Raw genomic sequence first — 22,352 nt, 5'->3', positions numbered from 1 at the left:
GATTTTCATGTATCGCCATTCAAGTCAATATTTATTTATTGTCGGATTCCATGTAACATTTAAAACATAAGCTATGAATAACTTTTTACCGACATAATCACTTAACCGGTCGGTGGAATTACCGGAAACCTGGGAAAACCCGAAAACCCCGTATTCATACATACAATAGAGTATTCGTGGTTGTTTGTACGCCCGGATTTAATACTTCATTGTGTTGCCGGTGGGTTGTATGCCGTAGTTGTTGGTGGTTGGAGGGGGGTGGGGAAGTCGGAGGAGGGTGTGTGGGGGTGGCTAAAACCCGGGAACTCCTTTCATTTTCATAAGTACATACAATATCTAGAGTATGCGAGGTGGTTTGTACGCCGCGGTTTAAAACTGCATTGTATTTCAGTGGGTTGTATGCCGACCCTCATTTAACAAATCAGATTGCTTGTAAGAATAAATTACCACGAGAAGAATGGGATAAAAAGTTATTATTCAAGAACCTTTTATTTTTGAACATGGTTTTCTCGAAAGTGTTTGTTTATGAAAGCACTGCAATGCAAATGTACCAAAAACTTTATTTGTTTCACATTTGGCGAAGCCGGCGGTATATATGCAGTGAAACATTCCACTCATATTTAGATGTGAATAGTTATTGTTATGTTACTTGGAAAACAGGAAAGAAACGTTATACTATCTGCAAGCGATCATTTGTTTATAAACGCATGTTCTTTGTTATATCTTTGTCATTGTCATATTTGGTTGACTTGGATTCCGATGCAACATTGATTTCAGTGACTCAGTAAAAAAGTACCCATGGGTCATTTTTACTTTGAAAACTGACCCTGACCATATTTCAATATATAAAAAGTCGTCATACAAACAATTTATCACAAATGATTTACGATCTTAGTTAGTAATACTTACCATCACTAACGTTATTGAAAAATTATGAAGTGGTATGCACGTTTGCATCTCTATCACACAGTCATGTAATATGCTACATGTACCCTAATTAAAAGTAACATTAACTATTTTTTCGTTCGCAAGACTTTAATGAGTAATGTTTAAATAGAAACACTAAGTAGGGTAGATGGGAAAATGTGGAAAAAAAACGTATTTTAAATTGCTTTGAATAATATTTAAGTAATATAATTTCCGAATCGAAAACGAGGTTGATCTGAGGTTACATTCAACCATACGATAATGACAAACCGTTCGCCTGTCATCCGCCCTTCTAAAGAAACTATGTGCAAATATATAATAAATCACCTTATATGTTACACAAATCAATTTTAATTTGAATGATTTTTTAAACACGTACTTGAATATGGTTCGGTCATTTTATGCAGTTTGCCTCTTCCAAACCAACGCTCACTCTAATAAGTTCATTTTATAGATAGAACTTGATATCCCCTTTCTGCTTCGCTTCATCTTAACTTATATGCCTTTGTTATTTGACATGAAAACATGTATTTGAGGAGCCACTGATTACTTGCGATCACGCTTATGCACACAAAAACAGAAAAATTTACCTTTTTGTAAGACACTAATTTAGCACATGTGTACGAATTTTGCCACGTTTTTTAAAAGTCAAGGTTGTTCTGAAAATATAATGCACAGTAACCATGTTTCAGGTCATGGATATATACACAAGAGTCACTGTTAACACATGCATGTCTAAAATCTATTCAGCTACATCATAAAATAATATTTGAAAAAGGTACCTCCAGTCTCCAAACTGTACACAAATTTAATCAGCATGTAAATAAAATTAACCAGCATCAAACGTTTTTTTTATATGACTTGTACCAGTTACTCCTTTAACGTTTATTCCCAAAAGCAAAATTAATGATCAAATACAATTTTAAGTACATTTGTATGGTATTAAAAAGCATACAGCCCTTACCCCCACAGTTAAAATGATTTATTCGGACTTGAAAATCATGTGCAGACCTGGGCTTATAGTGCCTACGCGAAGATACTTCAGTCATAGATCAATTTAAGCTATCGCATTTGGTTAATAACCTGGTCGTGAACTGCATGCTTTTCACGTGGGCACGCGCACCCCTCTAAAATTGTTCAAGTTATGTTTCATTGTTACAACTATGTCTCGCACTGATGCACGGCACATGCATATACACGGAACCGACATTGTGACAACTATGTCTCGCTCACCACACTGATGCACGACACACGCGCATATACACGGAACCGGCATTGTGGCAACTATGTCTCGCTCTCCGCACTGACGCATGGTACACGCATATACACGGAACCGGCATTGTGACAACTATGTCTCGCTCTCCGCACTGATGCACGACACACGCATATACACGGAACCGGCATTGTAACAACTATGTCTCGCTCTGCGCACTGACGCACGGCACACACATATACCCAGAACCGACATTGTGACAACTATGTCTCGCTTACCGCACTGACGCACGGCATACGCATATACACGGAACCGGCATTGTGACAATTAACTAGGTCTCGCTCACCGCACTGACGCACGGCACACGCATATACACGGAACCGACATTGTGACAACTGTCTCGCTCACCGCACTGACGCACGGCACACGCATACACACGGAACCGGCATTGTGACAACTATGTCTCGCTCACCGCACTGACGCACGGCACACGGGTATACACGGTAAAACCATTGTAACAACTATGTCCGGCTTACCGCACTGACGCTCGGCACACGCATATACACGGAACCGACCCTGTGACAACTATGTCTCGCTCACCGCACTGATGCACGACACACGCATTTACACGGAACCGGCATTGTGACAACAATGTCTCGCTCACCGCACTGATGCACGTCACAAGCATGTACACGGAACCGACATTGTGACATCTATGTCTCGGTCACCGCACTGATGCACGTCACAAGCATGTACACGGAACCGCCATTGTGGCAACTATGTCTCGCTCAACGCACTGACGCACGTCACACGCATATACACGGAACCGACATTGTGACAACTATGTCTCGCTCACCGCACTGACGCACGGCACACGCATACACACGGAACCGACATTGTGACAACTATGTCTCGCTCACCGCACTGACGCACGGCACACGCATATACACGAAACTGACATTGTGGCAACTTTGTCTCGCTCACCGTACCGACGCATGGCACACGCATGTACACGGAACCGACATTGTGACAACTATGTCTCGCTCACCGCACTGACACACGGTACACGCATACACACGGAACCGACATTGTGACAACTATGTCTCGCTCACCGCACTGACACACGGTACACGCATACACACGGAACCGACATTGTGACAACTTTGTCTCGCTCACCGTACCGACGCATGGCACACGCATGTACACGGAACCGACATTGTGACAACTATGTCTCGCTCACCGTACCGACGCATGGCACACGCATGTACACGGAACCGACATTGTGACAACTATGTCTCGCTCACCGCACTGACACACGGTACACGCATACACACGGAACCGACATTGTGACAACTATGTCTCGCTCACCGTACCGACGCATGGCACACGCATGTACACGAAACTGACATTGTGGCAACTATGTCTCGCTCACCGCACTGACGCACGGCACACGCGTATACACGGAAAAACCATTGTAACAACTATGTCCGGCTTACTGCACTGACGCACGGCACACGCATATACACTGAAAAGCCATTGTAACAACTATGTCCGGCTTACCGCACTGACGCACGGCACACGCATATACACGGAACAGCCATTGTAACAACTATGTCCGGCTTACCATACTGACGCACGGCATACACGTATAACGGAAACGACATTGTGACGACTATGTCCAGCTTACCAAACTGACGCACGACACACGCATATACACGGAACCGCCATTGTGGCAACTATGTCTCGCTCACGACACTGACGCACGACACACACATATACATGGAACCGCCATGGTGACAACAATGTCTCGCTCAACGCACTCATATACATGGAACCGCGATAATGACAACTATGTCTCGTTTACCGCAGACACATATACACGGAACCGCCATAATGACAACTATGTCTCGCTCGCGGCACTGACGCACGGCTCACACATATACATGAAACCGCCATTGTGACAACTATGTCTCGCTTACCCCACACGCATATACACGGAACCGCCATAATGACAACTTTGTCTCGCTCACGGCACTGACGCACGGCTCACACATATACACGGAACCGCCATTGTGACAACTATGTCCCGATCACCGCACACACATATACACGGAACCGCCATTGTGACAACTATGTCTCGCTAACAGCACACAAATATACACGGAACCGACATTGTGACAACTAGATCTCGCTCGAGGCTCCCATACCCTCCCACATTTGTGCGTAACATTCAGTAAAGCCTGGCTACGCCCCTGCACGGAACCGACATTGTGTCAACTATATCTCTCCCACAGCACTGACGCACGGCACACGCATATACACGGAACCGACACTGTGACAACTATGTCTCGCTCACCGCACTCACGCACGGCACACGCATATACACGGAACAGACATTGTGACAACTACGTCTCGCTCACCGCACTCACGCACAGCACACGCATATACACGGAACGAACATTGTCACAACTATGTCTCGCTCACCGCACTGACACACGGCACACGCATACACACGGAACCGACATTGTGACAACTATGTCTCTCCCACAGCACTGACGCACGGCACACGCATATACAATGAACCGACATTGTGACAACTACGTCTCGCTCACCGCACTGACGCACGTCACACGCATATACACGGAACCGACATTGTGACAACTATGTCTCGGTCACCGCACCGCTCGACAAAAATGGATGTTAGAATATTTGAAAAGTTCAGATTTTGTTTTATTCATGTATTTAACTGAAGTTAAAAAGTGTTTGGGATTTAAGTTAGATATGCATTGCTATTTCCATTTTTTTCGATTCTTTGAATGTTCATGTGAGACTTCAAGGAGACGTAAATATGCACTTAAACAATAAGACTATACCTCTTTGTGACGGCTTTCATGGAATGTTATTTATAGATGATGCAGTTGCCTTCCTAATTCATTGTGTGAATAGACGACACAATGGGATGTTTAAATGCAAACCAACGAAAAACATATTCAATTGAGCAATCTTTCAGACAATCCTGTTTTGTAGATAAGGATATGTTATTGGTAAAACAAAATACCGAGTTTTGTTTGTTTAAATTTTACAGCTATCGGCTTACCAAAATGACAAAGTTAAGATAAAAATCATGCCGTGTTCGTTTATATCATATGCTGCATACCTTTTAAACCTTACACGCGATCTGACTATTATCATGATATAGTCATATGTTTTTAAAGTTATGTTCCTGCATTGCCTCAAATTCTCAATGAGCCACTTACTTACTTACCTTAACTTGATTTTTCTCGGGATGAAAAGTTTAGACCGCAAACGCGGTTTGTCGAGTAACCGATCACTCAATGTATTCGAGGCTCGGATTTTTCAAGCCGGCTCAGAAACATTTTTGTCTTTGCTTGCATACCTTTAGTTATTTTTAATTTTTGTAAAAAGGGACATAGAAATCGCAGTTTGTTATTTTCAAATGTGGCGTTGTCTACTGTAGTCCTGGTCAGACCATATAAACAGCCGCTTCAGAGTCTTTGACGATTTTTGTTTTGGTAACTCTACGTTAAAGATGCAATCTTACTCCCAAACAAGATTTACCACAATTCATAATATTGTTTCATATTTAAAAAAACATGGTTGAATAAATGTCGAAAACAATGGTTCTTATGAAGGAAACCGAGTTTAATTTGATAGAAATGAGCATAAAACACCGTATTTCTACCTAATGAGAGTATAGTAGACCACAGTAAACCTTTAAGCATTCTCCAATCATTTAAGATTTTTTTTGCATTTTCAGCTATTAAATAGTAAATACACGTTTAAAATTATGTTATCAATAATCAATATTTTCCATAAATGCATTATTTAGTAAGTTCTTAAAGGTTTATCAGTCAAAATTGATATTTGTTATACATTGTATGTATTTGTTTTGAATAAAAGTGTCACTTTAGTTTAGGGAACAAAATGAATATCCAAATGTTAAAGAAGTTTTTACTGGTACTGATATCTTGACGCGCTTTTAAATATCATTTCATTCGCTTTGGAATAACATCTATTGTACAAGCATATATTAAAACGCGCGATATCGATGTCACAATTTATTTTACAAACATAACACAATCATAAAAATACGAAGTAACTTCTGCGTGATACATCCGGTATTGGGGTTGCCACATGGAATTTTCAAGAACGGCAATTTTACCGGAAATGGGCGCGTACTAAAGTGCTGACCAGTAAGCTAATAATATAGAGGAATAGAAAGATAGATATCTTTATTTCAACCATTTCTGTACAATAATGATACACTTGCAAACGGAAAACGAGGGATGATCCAAAATAACGCGTAGACTTCTTCAACTTCTATTAAGCAGTTTATGCTGAGACAATCATCACCCATCTAAATGCTAAATTTACATGTTGTTAAATACAGTCAGTGCATAAGGTCAGCGCACGGTGGTCCCGCAATGTAGACGCTGTCAAGGCTCGGCGTATTTCTGCTTAGTGTCATAAGCTATAACCCATAACTAATAGCAATTTAACATTACTTATACATGTATATTTATAACTAATTTTATCGTATTTCAAAAAGCAAAATCTAAGTACATAACCTTAAGTCTACTCTCTTAGAGTTGAACAGTAGGGTCTTAATTTATATTTACAAAAGTTTATGGTTTTCGAGATGAAATCCTTTTTCGTTTAAAGCGCTATGCAGAATGACGCCCTCATTTGAAACTAATATTGATTATTTATCCTGTTATTACCCCTTCTGATGACCGAATATTGATTATTTATCCTGCCATCACCCCATCTGATGACCGGACATTGATTATTCTATATTGCTATCACCCCTTCTGATGACCGGATATTGACTAATTGATCCTGCTATCACCCCTTCTGATGATCGGATATTGATTATTTTATCCTGCTATCACCCCATCTGATGATCGGATGTGACCTGGACTGGTATTCAATATTGTCATTAATTGGATCTAAGAAGGGTGTCGGATTATCGGATTACTTGTTATTAATAACTGTCATATAGAGTGAATGAAGTCAATGATGAATGAACATAAGATTAACTTAAGTTGAATATTGAAAACAACACCCGCTTGTATGTGATTTTGGGCGGAGAAAGATCAGTCATCTTGGGGTATTTTGAAGAAGAGTTGATAAAAAGGGATGTTATAATTCCATAGATATTTAGGTGCCCACTTCGAAACTTTGTTACATTGATGTTACACGCAAAAAAAGTAGTTCGTCTGACGATTTATGATAACTCATGAATGTCTCTAAACACGTTGCGAAACTTTAAATCGAAGAAAATAAAATTACCAACATGAAAAAGGAGATATCGAAGACATGGTTGGTGCCGAGATGGAAAAAATTAATCCGGCGAGCGAGAAAAAGTTTTTTTTGTTGAAATTTGGATAATCAGATAATTCGGACTAAATTATAAAGTCTAAGGTTACTTTTGGGCTGTCAACTGACATAAAGTACACTTTATATTAACGGCTCTTGAAATAAATAAATTTCATAAATGTGTAACCGGCGTGAAGATTTAACAACATAATTATTTTACAAGATATCGACATGTTTATTTGGCTTTAAAAAGTATATACATGTTGATGTCACTTGAGAAATGTAATTGGCCTATTCTTGTATAAAAATATTCTACTAGTATTTCTAACTAGGAGTGCATTATAATATAAGAAAAAGTACTGACCACTGCGGACCTCATTCACAATCGAGTCTAGGAAGGGAGCACATCAGGCGCGCGCCCCCCTAATATCGTTAAAGTTTACTATTTTTATTTGAATTTAGGAGAAGAAAATAATAAAACACGCCCAAAATGAACCATTTCAGACTTAAAATTGTCAAAATATTCTTGGGGAGTGTCAAAAAAAGCCCATTTCAACACTTTAAACCAAATAATTTTCGGTGTTGGGGGATGGGCGCAAGTAAAAAGGTAACGCCCCTACGTTACACCCCCTCTAACGTCAAATCCTGGATCCGCCCCTGTCCATGAATTGTAGTGACCTGTATAGCCCTCATTGGTATGTACTATTCCTTATTGGATCTTCAATACATACGACATTGACGTACAATGACGCATGGGGGAACTAATGTTTATATAACCTGTATCCAAACCCATTGGTTCTTCAATACATACGACATTGACGTACAATGACGCATGGGGGAACTAATGTTGATATAACCTGTAAACAGACCCATTGGTTATTAAATACATATGACAGTGACGTCACAATGACGCATGGGGGAACTAATGTTGATATAACCTGTAAACAGACCCATTGGTTATTAAATACATATGACAGTGACGTCACAATGACGCATGGGGAAACTAATGTTGTTAAAACCTATATCCAAACCCATTTGTTCTTCAATACACACGAAACTGACGTCACAATGACCCGTGGGGAAACTTATGTTGTTATAACCTATATTGAACCCTATTGGTTCCTTATTACATACGACATCGACTTCACAATGACGCATGGGGAACTAATGTTGTTATAACCTATATCCAAACCTATTGGTTCTTAAATACATACGACATCGACTTCACAATGCCGCATGAGGAACTGATGTTGTTATAACCTATATCCAAACCAATTGGTTCTTAAATACATACGACATCGACTTCACAATGACGCACGGGGAACTAATGTTGTTATAACCTATATCCAAACCAATTGGTTCTTAAATACATACGACATCGACTTCACAATGACGCACGGGGAACTAATGTTGTTATAACCTATATCCAAACCAATTGGTTCATAAATACATACGACATTGACGTACAATGACGCATGGGGAACTTTTGTTGTTATAACCTATATCCAAACCTATTGGTTCTTAAATACATACGACATCGACTTCACAATGACCCGTGGGGAACTGATGTTGTTATAATCTGTATCCAAACCAATTGGTTCTTAAATACATACGACATCGACTTCACAATGACGCACGGGGAACTAATGTTGTTATAATCTGTATCCAAACCCATTGGTTCATAAATACAAACGACATTGACGTACAATGACGCATGGGGAACTTTTGTTGTTATAACCTATATCCAAACCAATTGGTTCTTAAATACATACGACATCGACTTCACAATGACGCATGGGGGAACTAATATTGTTATAACCTATATCCAAACCAATTGGTTCATAAATACAAACGACATTGACGTACAATGACGCATGGGGAACTTTTGTTGTTATAACCTATATCCAAACCAATTGGTTCTTAAATACATACGACATCGACTTCACAATGACGCACGGGGAACTAATGTTGTTATAACCTATATCCGAACCCATTGGTTCATAAATACATACGACATTGACGTACAATGACGCATGGGGAACTAATGTTGTTATAACCTATATCCAAACCTATTTGTTCTTTAATACATACGACATTGACCTCACAATGACGCACGGGGAAACTTATGTTGTTATAACCTATATCCAAACCCATGGTTCTTAAATACATACGACTGTGACATCACAATGACGCATGAGGGAACTTTTGTTGTTATAACTTTTAAGGCTCGATGTATTTTCTCCGGTTCCTGAGAGTTCGAGCCAACGCGGTTCGAATGAAATAATGCTTTCCCTCTGTAAAATATTTGGTGCGTAAAATACACAGAGCCTTCTGAGAAGTTGAATTCATGATTTTATATTGTTGTATTTATTACGCATTCATTATTGAATTTCCCATCACCTCCATTTTTAACTAGTTTGACGAACAACTCAGACATTGGGATTGTATAAAAACAACGAGAAAGGTCAACGTACCCAACGAATAAGGTAATCAAATAATTCAACGCAAATACATAATTCGTAGTAGTAAATACAGCTTTGTTATTAATGACTTGTTGCTGAACACCAAACGTTGTGATCATGATTCGCACGTTTAGAACTGCGTTAAATAACTTAAAGATAACTTAATATAGCGAATAGGCGGTAGATTGCGGGATCTTAAGGCGAACCTTCGCCTTTGTAAATATGAATTAAGCCAGTTGTCAAATCTCCGAATACCACTCCAGAATCAAATATCAGGTTGAAAGGTTTAGTATATTTAGGTAAGAGTAAGTGTTGAATGTATCCATTACATATTTCGTCTGATAAGCTAGATGCTTTACCATCATTGCATTTTAATATCATAGTTTATTTAAATTTCGGTAAAAGGGGAGTTTAATATTACATCATTGTTTGTTAAATCCGGGATTATTATGTAAATGAACGGTTGAGACCAAACTATTTATATCTTGCAAACTGTTTGTACCAAAATTAGTTAGGAACTATTTCTTTTTTAATCATTTTTCCATTTCGGATGAGATCGGCAGCTAAAATTGACTTGGGTACAAATTTACGAACGTAAAAATAAGATATTTTAGTATGTCTCAAGACAAAAGTTATATAGTCTATAACCGAGGTGTCCCGAAATGTGAATTGACCTATGTTTTTTTTTGGAAGAATATCTTCCTTTTAAGATGTGTAAGTCATTAGTGTTATGTTTTGAGGGAGATTGGGTCCACTCGATACGTGTTAAAGGGACTGTGTCACAGATTGGCACCAAAATAAGTTTTTTCTGTAACGAATCTCAGGGAAATTACCTAATAGAATGTGTTACGCTTTGATATCATAATTATAAACAAAAGTATCAAACTGTAAAAAAAAAAATGTGTCGGAGACCGGGTTCGAACCCGCGTCGCTAAAATTGTAGGCCGGCATCTTACTCACTGCGCTATGTAGGCTTTTTCTAATCAGGTGACATAATTAAGATATAAACCTACCTCAGTAATATTACGTAATAACACCGACTAGCCAATCACGCATAAGGAATGAACTCTACCTGCTAGACAACCCCAGTAATCTTTTTTAATGGAAAAATACGAAATAACTGCTAAACTTACATAAATTGTAAAATATGTGGTACTTCAGTTAGTAAGTTTCAATGCATTGTACACATCGATGCCAAGTTTATGTCAGTTTTCGACAATTTTCTTCTTTTTTCTCGCTATTTTATCATACGTGAGACAGCCCCTTTAAACTATGCTTTATTCTATTACAACTACCAGGATGTTACGGTAGGGTCGTGGTTATCCTTAAGGTTCTAGGCATGCGCATTGAGTACAATGTGATCATGTGTATACATGTATAACAATTATTTTTACAAATATCTTGTACATTTCGGCCAATAAGATGAAGGCCTTTGGCTCGTGATACTCTACTGATATTTAAGTTAGCTTCCCGCAAATAATGCTCATGATTAACAGTATTTATAGAATCATCATCCAATCTCAAAACACTGGCATCAACAACTAGTAATACGTTTACGTTCGAGATGTAGCTTATGCATTTTCCGGCCCAAATCAAACGATTATAATTGTTTCGCATCAGGCTATAATTCTTCAAAAGTCAACAATTCCTCCTGGTTCATAAAAAGAGCGACGATTCTGGGGAAGTCTACTTCGACCATTGTTATTTTTAAACTGAGGTTTTATCCACAAAACTTTTTGATGTTGTGGCAATATTGAAGATAAAAAACCCAATACCTCCAGATTTACGACGATATTTTTTGTTGTTTTCTATGCTCATTATAAAACCTGTGACATCAAAAACATCATAATTATGAAGTTTACATTCTGACCTTTATATAATACCAAAGTAAATCGTATCAACAAATTAACATGACGCAGCCTAATCCGAAGCATGCACATTTGCTTTAAAGCTTGTTTGGACATAGTAGTGAAAAAGACAAGTAAGTTGATTTGAGTAACAATTTTTATTAAATTTGATAAAACATCTGACATAATGAAACTTAAGGTCACCAAAAGTATATTCGTTTAGATCACCTTTGTAAATAACGCAAATAAAAGTAAAAACCTGTTCATTTATAATGACTATATGGTCATTTCTAACTTCTTTGTGGTTTGTTAGAACATTTCTGCATTTCATTTAATACGGATTCTAATTTAATGAGAGAAGCATTAAGGTGGTTATTTCAATAATGATATCAATTTCACTTGTATAAAACAGGTGATTCTTATTGGAGAAAGGAAGAAAAACAGCGAAATCCATTGAGTTTTGACAATGGATCTAAACAAACGTCGATTTTTTGTTGAGTCTCGTAAAGGAAATAAATACATGTTTTGTTTCCCTAATTTGGAGTTTTGAATTAGAGATGGTTATAATACTGTAACAAACTTCCGATGATAATTAGAAATAAATTATTTTAAAGTTTAGAAAGTATTTCTACCTGAATCATACATTGCATACACTAAATAACAATAACGAACTTGTTTAATGCTATACTTGCTTTTATTGCTATGTTTTACCATGCCCCATGCATTTTTTAATCTGATTGTCAAGTACAACTTTTGTATTATAATCATCTGCTACTGTGTACTTGTCGGAGCCCCTTACAAAGAGGTCAGGTGACACTGTAAGTCAAGTACAAGTAGCCGTATTGCTATTGGCGTGGTTTCGATTCTTAGTAGTTTAGGTGTTGTTTTATGACAGAAAACCAATCCGTAGTTTACCATTTAACACTAGCCCTTGTTTTTCCCTAAGCATGGCTTTCCATAAGAGGTGTTGGCGACTGTCCAACGTCGGAAGTGCTTCCTCAAAAGATATAATAACATTTATAAACATATATATCGCCGTCAGGATAGAAAGAAAACAGCTTCGTATAATCCTACCAACAACCTTTCCTTTCGATGAAGATGTTTGCGGACAAAGAAAATCGTCTACCTTATGAAAACTGTTGAAATGAGTTGATATCAACGTTTTGTAATTTTGCTGTGTAAGGGTTTATTTAGAAATTTAAGTCTGCAATGTAACTAACATTAAAACGGAACGGGGTCTTCATCTGTGTCAAGGACGAACGTGGCCAGTTTGCATATAATATGACGTGAACATTCTTTATATCGTCTTTCAAAACGAGATTGTTCAACGAGCCATGCAATCTACCGGTTTCTATTTAACTTGCCCGGATATTCGTCTCTGATCAATCGGCGGAGGCTACCATAGCTGGCTGGTACGTTGGACAGACGGTGCTTAAATGCGTGGACTGCTGGAGAAAGCGGAAAACTGCATAATAAAGTAAGTTAATAGTTTCTTTTGTGTTCTTTTAATGAAAGTTATAAACTGGAAAACAAAATATCTCAAGTCAATTTGCAGACACGTACACAAATGGTACTGCTGTTGAGAAAATTTAGATAACTAACATTTTTTTACAAAAAACTAACCTAGGATTTTGTAGGTAATTAAGACTGTGTTGACAGTTTTCTAACACGATATATATTTAGACCAATGCAACCTTTGGATAACATTGTTGCAGCCTTTGGAAAACTCGTGTCGCCCATATGATATATTTTGGGTCGTCCAACAGTAATTGTGTATTTCTCTTTCTAAATTATTTCTAAATTAATAAAACATTTTTGCAAACGGTTTTGAACACTTTAAAAAGGTTCAGGATCAGCAGGATGTATAATTTTATGAAAAATCACAAATTAAAAAAAAAAAAATTATATCATGAAAACAACCTTTGGGTTCGCATTATATTTTTCTTAATTATTTTCTTGTCATGGATATGTTTTAGCTAAGAATTCATATATGTGAAGAATTTATGTTTTAACAGAAAAATTAATTCTGTTCAACTTAGAAGATTCCGAAATTTCCTCAAACAAATCTATTCGCAATATGCGGTCATATTCCGTGTAATCGTGTCGCCCAAAGGTTGATGTTAGTTCAGTGCTTTACAAATTAAACGAAAGACTTTTACTTTTCGTTGAATTAATTATTTTATTTAAATGTTTATGAATATAAATGACAAAAGTTCTTATTGTAAAAGTTTCATATGAAAATGTTTAATTGGACCTTCGCACAACATGTCGAGGAAGTTTCAATTTGGCCTACTCTCTCTATCAAGGGTGACGATCCTGACGAACTATGTGAGAACAACGAAGGCGATTCTGGCCTCATGTGCTAAGGCTCCATATGACGATAATCCCTGTTATATATATATATATATATATATATATATATATATATATATATATATATATATATATATATATATATATATATATATATATATATATATATATATATATTATACTGGTGATTGGAACAGTTCATTTCAGAACCATTTAAGCCGTACAAATACTTACAAACATGTTCAGATATTTTACTTCATATACAACGAATATGATCGGAATGAACCATTACAAGCCAAATAAACACATATATATTGGTCAGTAATGGAACTTTCGGCTTTCAACACAATTATCTGACTAATTTGCTATAATGTGTAAATGCTTAATGAATAAGAATGGGCGGAGTGAGCGCTATCTAACTGTGTATGCATAGGTACGCCCGAGGGGAGTTTGCATTGGTACGCCTGAGTACTTTGGAGTATGCATAGATATGCCCAGGCGTTCTGGTGTATGCATTTGTATGCCCGGGTGTTCTGGTGTATGCATAGGTACGCCCGGGCGTTCTGGTGTATGCATAGGTACGCCCAGGCGTTCTTGTGTATGTATAGGTACGCCCGTGTGTTCTAGTGTATGTATAGGTACGCCCGGTAGTTCTAGTGTATGCATTGGTACGCCCAGGCGTTCTGGTGTATGCATACATACGCCCGGGCGTTCTGTAGTATGCATGGTACGCCCGGGCGTTCTAGTGTATGCATAAGCACGCCCGGGCGTTATGGAGTTTGCATATGCATGCCCAGGCGTTCTGGTGTATGCATAGGTACGCCCGCAATCTGGAGTATGCGAAGGTACATTCGACACTCTGGATATGCATAGTACACCCAGGCGTTCTGTAGTATGCATAAGTACACCAAGGCACTCTGGTGTTGGCATGGCTACGCCTGATCGGTATTCTTAGGTTCGCCCGGGCGTTCTGGAGAATACAAAGGTACACCCTGGCACTCTGGAGTATGCATAGGTACGCCCGGGCGTTCTGTAGTAAGCATAGGTACGCTCGGTTGTAATGTAGTATGCATAGGCACCCCAGATCATTTTGCAGTATGCATCGGTACGCGCGGTCCATCTCTAGTATGCATAGGTACGCCCGGTTGTTCTGTAGTATGCGTAAGTACGCCCGGGCGTTATGGAGTTTGCATATATGTATGCCCGGGCGTTCTGGTGTATGCAAAAGTACGCCCGGCAATCCGGACTATGCAAACGTACATTCGGGTGTTCTGAAGTATTCATTGGTACGCCTGAGCGTTCAGAGTATGCAAAAGTATGCCCCGGCGTTCTGGAGTATTGATTGGTACGCCCGGTTGTTCGGATGTATGCATAGGTGCACCCATGCGTTCTGTATATGTACGCTCTGGAACTCCGTTGTATGCATAGGTACGCTCAGGCACTCTGTAGTATGCATAGGTATACACGGACACTCTGGAGTATTTATAGGAACGCCCCGCCGATCTGGGGTATGCATACGTACGTCCGGGCACACTGTAGTATGCATAGGTACGCCCAGGCACTCTGTAGTATGCATATGTATACACGGAAACTCTGGAGTATTCATATGTACGCCCCGCCGATCTGGGGTATGCATATGTACGTCCTGGCACTCTGTAGTATGCATAGGTATACACAGGGACCCTTGAGTATGCATAGGTACGCCTCAGCAATCTGGGGTGTGCATACGTACGTCCGGGCACTCTGGAGTATGCAAATTTATACACAGACACTCTGGAGTATGCAAAGGTACGCCCCGGCGATCTGAGGTATGCATACGTACGCCTGGGCGATCTGTAGTATGCATAGATACGCCCAGGCACTCTGAAGTATGCATAAGTATACACAGACACTCTGGAGTATGCATAGGTATACACAGACACTCTGGAGTATGCATAGGTATACACAGACACTCTGGAGTTAGGTATACACAGACACTCTGGAGTATGCATAGGTATACACAGACACTCTGGAGTATGCATAGGTACGCCCAGGCACTCTGGAGTATGCATAGGTACGCCCAGGCACTCTGGAGTATGCATAGGTATACACAGACACTCTGGAGTATGCATAGGTACGCCCAGGCACTCTGGAGTATGCATAAGAACGCCCCGTTGACCTGGATAATGCATGGGTACGTACGGGTACTCTGGAGTATGCATAGTCACGCCCTGGCACTCTGAAGTATGCATTGGTACGCCCCGGCAATCTGGGGAAAGCATAGGTACTCTGGAGTATGCATAGGTACGCCCAGGCACTCTGTAGTATGCATAAGTATGCCCCGGCGACCTGGATAATGCATGGGTACGTACGGGCACTCTGGAGTATGCATAGTTACGCCCTCGCACTCTGAAGTATGCATCGGTTCGCCCGTGCACTCTGGAGTATGCATAGGTACGCCCGGGCACTTTGGAGTATGCATAAGTACGCCCCGGCGTTCTGTAGGATGCATAAGTATACCCGGGCACTCTGGAGTAGGCAAGGCTACGCCCGGTTGTTCTTAACAATGCATAGGTACGCCCGGGCGATATGGGGTATGCAAAGGTACACCAGGGCACTCTGGAGTATGCAAAGGTATACCCGGGCACTCTGCAGGATGCATAGGTACGCCCGGGCGTTCTGTAGTATGCATCGGTACGCGCGGTCTTTCTGTAGTATGCATAGGTAAGCCCGACCGTTTTGTAGTTTACATAGGTATACCAAACCGTTCTGTAGTATGCAAAGGTACGCCCGACCGTTTTGTAGTATGAATAGATACGCCCGGTCGTTCTGTAGTATGCATAGGTACGCCCGACAGTTCTGTAGTATGCATAGGTACACCTGACCGTTCTGTAGTATGCATAGATAAGCCCGACCGTTCTGTAGTATGCATAGATAAGCCCGACCGTTCTGTAGTAAGCATAGGTACGCCCGACAGTTCTGTAGTATACATAGGTAAACCATACCGTTCTGTAGTATGCATAGGTACACCCGACAGTTCTGTAGTATGCATAGTTAAGCCCGACCGTTCTGAAGTATGCATAGTTACACCCGACCGTTCTGTAGTATGCATAGGTAGTATGCATAGGTACGCCCGGGCGTTCTGTAGTATGCATCGGTACGCGCGGTCTTTCTGTAGTATGCATAGGTAAGCCCGACCGTTCTGTAGTATACATAGGTATATCAAACCGTTCTGTAGTATGCAAAGGTACGCCCGACCGTTTTGTAGTATGAATAGATACGCCCGGTCGTTGTGTAGTATGCATAGGTACGCCCGACAGTTCTGTAGTATGCATAGGTACACCTGACCGTTCTGTAGTATGCATAGATAAGCCCGACCGTTCTGTAGTATGCATAGATAAGCCCGACCGTTCTGTAGTAAGCATAGGTACGCCCGACAGTTCTGTAGTATACATAGGTAAACCATACCGTTCTGTAGTATGCATAGGTACACCCGACAGTTCTGTAGTATGCATAGTTAAGCCCGACCGTTCTGAAGTATGCATAGTTACACCCGACCGTTTTGTAGTATGCATAGGTAGTATGCATAGGTACGCCCGACAGTTCCGTATTATGCATAGGTACACATGACTGTTCTGTAGTATGCATAGATAAGCCCGACCGTTCTGTAGTATGCATAGATAAGCCTGACCGTTCTGTAGTATGAATAGGGTACACCCGACCGTTCTGTAGTATGCATAGGTACGCCCGGTCGTTCTGTAGAATGCATAGGTAAGCCCGACCGTTCTATAGTATACATAGGTAAACCATACCGTTCTGTAGTATGCATAGGTACGCCCGACAGTTCTGCAGTATACATAGGTACACCATACCGTTCTGTACTATGCATAAGTACGCCCGACCGTTCTGTAGTATGCATAGGTACGCCCGACCGTTCTGTAATATGCATAGGTAAACCATACCGTTCTGTAGTATGCATAGGTACGCCCGACCGTTTTGTAGTATGCAGGTACGTTCGGTCGTTCTGTAGTATGCCTAGGTACGCCCGGTCGTTCTGTTGTATGCATAGGTACGCCCGGCGGTTCTATGGTATGCATAGGTACACCCGACCGTTCTGTAGTATACATAGTTACGCCTGTGCAGTCTGTAGTATACATAGGTACGTCCGGGCTCTCTGAAGTATGCATTGGTACGCCCGACCGTTCTGTAGTATGCAGAGGTAAGCCCGACCGTTCTGTAGTATGCAGAGGTAAGCCCGACCGTTCTGTAGTATGCAAAGGTACACCCGGTTCTTCTGCAGTATGCATAGGTACCCCCGGTCGTCCTGTTGTATGCATAGGTACACCCGACCGTTCTGTAATATGCAAAGGTACACCCGGTCCATCTGCAGTATGCATAGGTACGCCCGGTCGTTCTGTTATATGCATAGGTACGCCCGGGTACACTAGAGTATGCATAGGTACGCCCGGGTACACTAGAGTATGCATAGGTACGCCCGGGTACAATAGAGTATGCATAGTTACGCCTGTGCAATCTGGAGTAAGCCTAGGTACGCCCGTATTCTGGAGTATTCCTCAGGCGCGTAGGAAGGGAATTGATATTGGGGCCGCGGAAGGGGTGGGCTCGAGATTTTTTTCAATTTTAAGCATTGAATGACTCGATTTCCAGTGAGTTCAGGTTTAATTTTCATGCTTTTATCTAAACCTTTCTGGTTAAAACAGTTGTTGATATAAAACTATTATCGTTTAATAGCATTTATTCATATTTGAGCAGTCCCACAATTTATCAATGTGTGTATACCACTTTATAAATTACGTCATAATGCTTCGTCGGAAGGCAAAAATTTGCTTAAAATGAAGACTTAAATCAAAGATAACTTTTCATTTACAACACCATTTTAAATGAAACATCGCATTTTTTTATTACCGAAATTTGATGAGGTCATTAGTTTCATCAAACACTTGCAAACCTGTTTCCAAAATAATGTTTGACAGTGCTCCGTCAGACGGCCGTATTGTGAAAACGTTTTTCGAAGTGTTTAAAGAAACTAAACTATCAATCAAATTCTGATAAAAGACCGAAGGTGTGGCTCCGTAAGCGGCGTAGACTGTGCTAAGTTTCATTTAAAATGGTGAAGAAATAGTGAAGTTATCTTTGTTTAAAGTCTTTTTTCAAATCAAAATATTGCCTTCCGACGTAGCATTTATGACGCAATTTATCACGTGGTACAGTACACTGTTTACGTCAAATAACAAATTATTGCAGTTTACCTTTTCATAGTGAAGCCACGAGTGACTTTGGAACCATTGCGAGTTGAATGCCATGTGTTCAGTTTTTTTTAGTGCCAAAAGATCTCTTCGGAAAACGTTTAGGCTGATTTGGAACGTCCATTTTAAAGTCAAGCTTTAATGTGACGAGTTTAAAATAATACGTATTGGTGGCTATTTAATGACAATTCTATTTTAACGAGAATTCGCAATTATTACAATGAACTACAGTTTTTTAATATTGCCTCTTCTTTCACTTACCCGTCTTTAATAATCCGCCGACTGTTTTCACGCCATTCACACGCCAATTAGCTAGATGGTCACAGGTTTAATTATGACATGGTGACCTGTTTATTCAATATCGTGTCAGACTGGTATTAATCTATATGCTCGTAACTTTATTTAAAATACGATCATTAAGAAAATCAGTATCAAATATTCGCGGCCCCATCGCCGTTACTAGCCAGAATATTGGGGCCGCGGTCGCAGCCCCTGCGGCCCCAGCTCCTACGCGCCTGTTCCTAGTTATGTCCGGACAATCTGGAGTATGCTTAGGTACGCCCGGGTACTCTGGAGTATGCATAAGTATGCCTAGGCAATCTGGAGTATGCATAGTTATGCACGGGCACTCTGGAGTATGCATAGGTACGCCCGGGCGTTCTGTAGTATACATTAGTATGCCCGTTTACTACGTGCGAACGGTATAAAGTTCTAAAGTTCGCACGTGAATTCAATGTCCGTCTTAAAATCAAATTTGGCGACTGTGAAATCATGTATTAATTACATAGTCACAATTTATTGATCTATTTGGATTGATAAATAATTAAAACCCTTAAGGGAGGCAAAAGCAAAAGCAGTTTGGGAACATATACAGTATGCTAGTGTTAGATAACCAATGTGGAGTATTAGGGCGGCGTATTTTATTTACCTGGTAGCGTTGTGTCTGATGACATTTTAAAGGAAGCGGCAACATTGAATTAACTTGAAAATTAACAGCTGTTACCTACATGTTTACATAAGGGATACGAGGTATTTGTTTATCTTAGTACAAACAATTGTTCTATTACTACGTTATCATGTTTATTAAATTGAATTATGACAGATATGAAAATACAGATCGAAGATGTCAGTGATTCGTACTAGAAAACTTCGGATATATTGTGTTGTGAAATTTCCAAGGTGAACAATTGAAATTGATGGAAACATGAAATGACAACAACATTTTGTTTGCCTTTTTGATTTAATTTAAGAGTGAGTTAACTCCAAGCCAGAAGGAAATTAAAATGCAAAACAGCACCGGCGTCTGACTCATTGTTTGTATCTTAATTGTTGATTAATATAATTTTGGGTTAGTATAATGAGATAAACAACACATCTGAAGATATCTAATGCCAATTATGTTAATGAGTCCAGTTTTTTTTTCAAATTTATTATTCAACATAGAAATAAGCCATTTTTTAAAAGGTGCCATGAAAAGAGGAGTCAATGGTATGCGATGTGTTGGTATAACTATATTGTTTTAAGACAAAAAAGTCAATGTCCCTATCTCGTCTTTTTGTAGTCGGAAACTGTACAGCAAATTCCAATCTTCAATGTGTTCCTGTGTAAACAGCACTACACACAAAAAATAGTTCAGAAAATATCACAAATTGACAAAACGCATGATTTTAATCAACATTTAAGACAAAAACAATGAGTATGAAGCCGGTGGATTGCAGGAAACTTGAAAACAATACTTAAAACTTACAAAATAAGAAAACAACAACAAATGTGTTAAAGAGGTTAATACACGGCGTTGCCGGCCTGTTGAGTGAAAACTTACAAAATAAGAAAACAACAACATATGTATTAAAGAGGTTAATACACGGCATTGCCGGCCTGTTGAGTGAAAAATGGGTATAAAGGGCCCGAGGATTTGTCGTTAGAGGGAAAGTAACTAAGGGGCATAACGTTTTGACTTGCGCCCCTCCGTCTGAACCTAAATTACCTTGTAAAATGTGTTGGCGGGTGGGTGGTGGTGGTGGGGGATACTCTCTGCTGATATCGCATACTAGACTCATTACATGATAAGAAATATCACATGCCAAGTGTTAGCTATTGGTATAGGTGATTGAATGTTGTCCGTCCTCTTCCAGATTCCTTCAATAAAAGTGGTTCCATGGAAATCTCCAGTTGCCATGGCAACCAAAATTAATTGATTGAAAATCTTTTAAGAAACTGCTGGCCCGATTTCAATATAATTTCACAGAAATGTTCCTTATGTGACCCAGTAATAAATTCCTTCACCCCTTGTTGATTCGTAAAAACTGTCCACCAGGGGACAGGGCAACTTTTCGCTATATGTATATATTGAAAACTTTAAAAATCTTCTAGCTTGATATAAAAAATTCCCATAAATCTTCCTAAGCTATCACATGTTTGCTTTTAATCTCCTTCATCCCATGCTGATTCATGAAAGAAATGGCAGCCAGGAGCCTGGGCGGGGATAGTCTTCACCATTATAAATATTAAGTCTGAATGTGGGACCAATAACAAATAATCCTACTCCCAGGTCTCAATGGAAATGGAAAATCTTCTCTTCAGACCCTTTTTTAACATTTTTTATTTTTTAAACAATCATTCAAGTTATCAACTGTGAACTTCATGAACTTCTTCACGGTATCAATGTATTTTTTACAAGTTTCATAATTATAACTTCAATTTTGTATGAGTTGTGACCCTTGACAATTTAGTAGATTAATATGAACTAAGGCACTTCCTCTAAGGGCTTGAATGTTATTGCCGGACACTTTAAAGTTTATTTAATGACTAAGTGAAACATACTAGGAGTAAAAGGGAAACGTTTTTTGTATATATGTAAATGAAACTTTTTAAATAACGAACAGTTCTGTTGCTGTTAGCAATTTATTAAGTATATACACAACCATCTACAATAATAGTGTATACAGTATATATAAGCATTACTATATATTTTATATGAAGTTTGGAGTTATTCTTCTTATTT

The 22,352-nt window shown here is 39.5% G+C and overlaps 1 protein-coding gene across 3 annotated transcripts in view; it reads left to right on the top strand.

Annotated features, from left to right (window-relative positions):
- The window catches only part of LOC128203144 (uncharacterized), a 175,012-nt gene that overhangs the window by 130,512 nt on the left and 22,148 nt on the right, over positions 1 to 22,352 (top strand). The window contains exon 1 of one of the 3 annotated variants that reach the window (XM_052904428.1): positions 12,918 to 13,266. The exons of 1 other annotated variant lie outside the window; for it this stretch is intronic. The gene's annotated coding sequence lies outside the window, so the exon portion shown is untranslated. Of the gene's footprint in view, positions 1 to 12,917; positions 13,267 to 20,285; positions 20,378 to 22,352 lie in introns of those variants that run through there. One more of the 3 variants, XM_052904433.1, reaches the window with a different exon arrangement.

This window comes from Mya arenaria, chromosome 9 (assembly GCF_026914265.1).
Source record: "Mya arenaria isolate MELC-2E11 chromosome 9, ASM2691426v1".
Taxonomy (NCBI): Eukaryota; Metazoa; Mollusca; class Bivalvia; order Myida; family Myidae; genus Mya; species Mya arenaria.
Note: the sequence above shows the minus strand (reverse complement) of the source record. Positions and strands in the feature narration are given on the sequence as shown.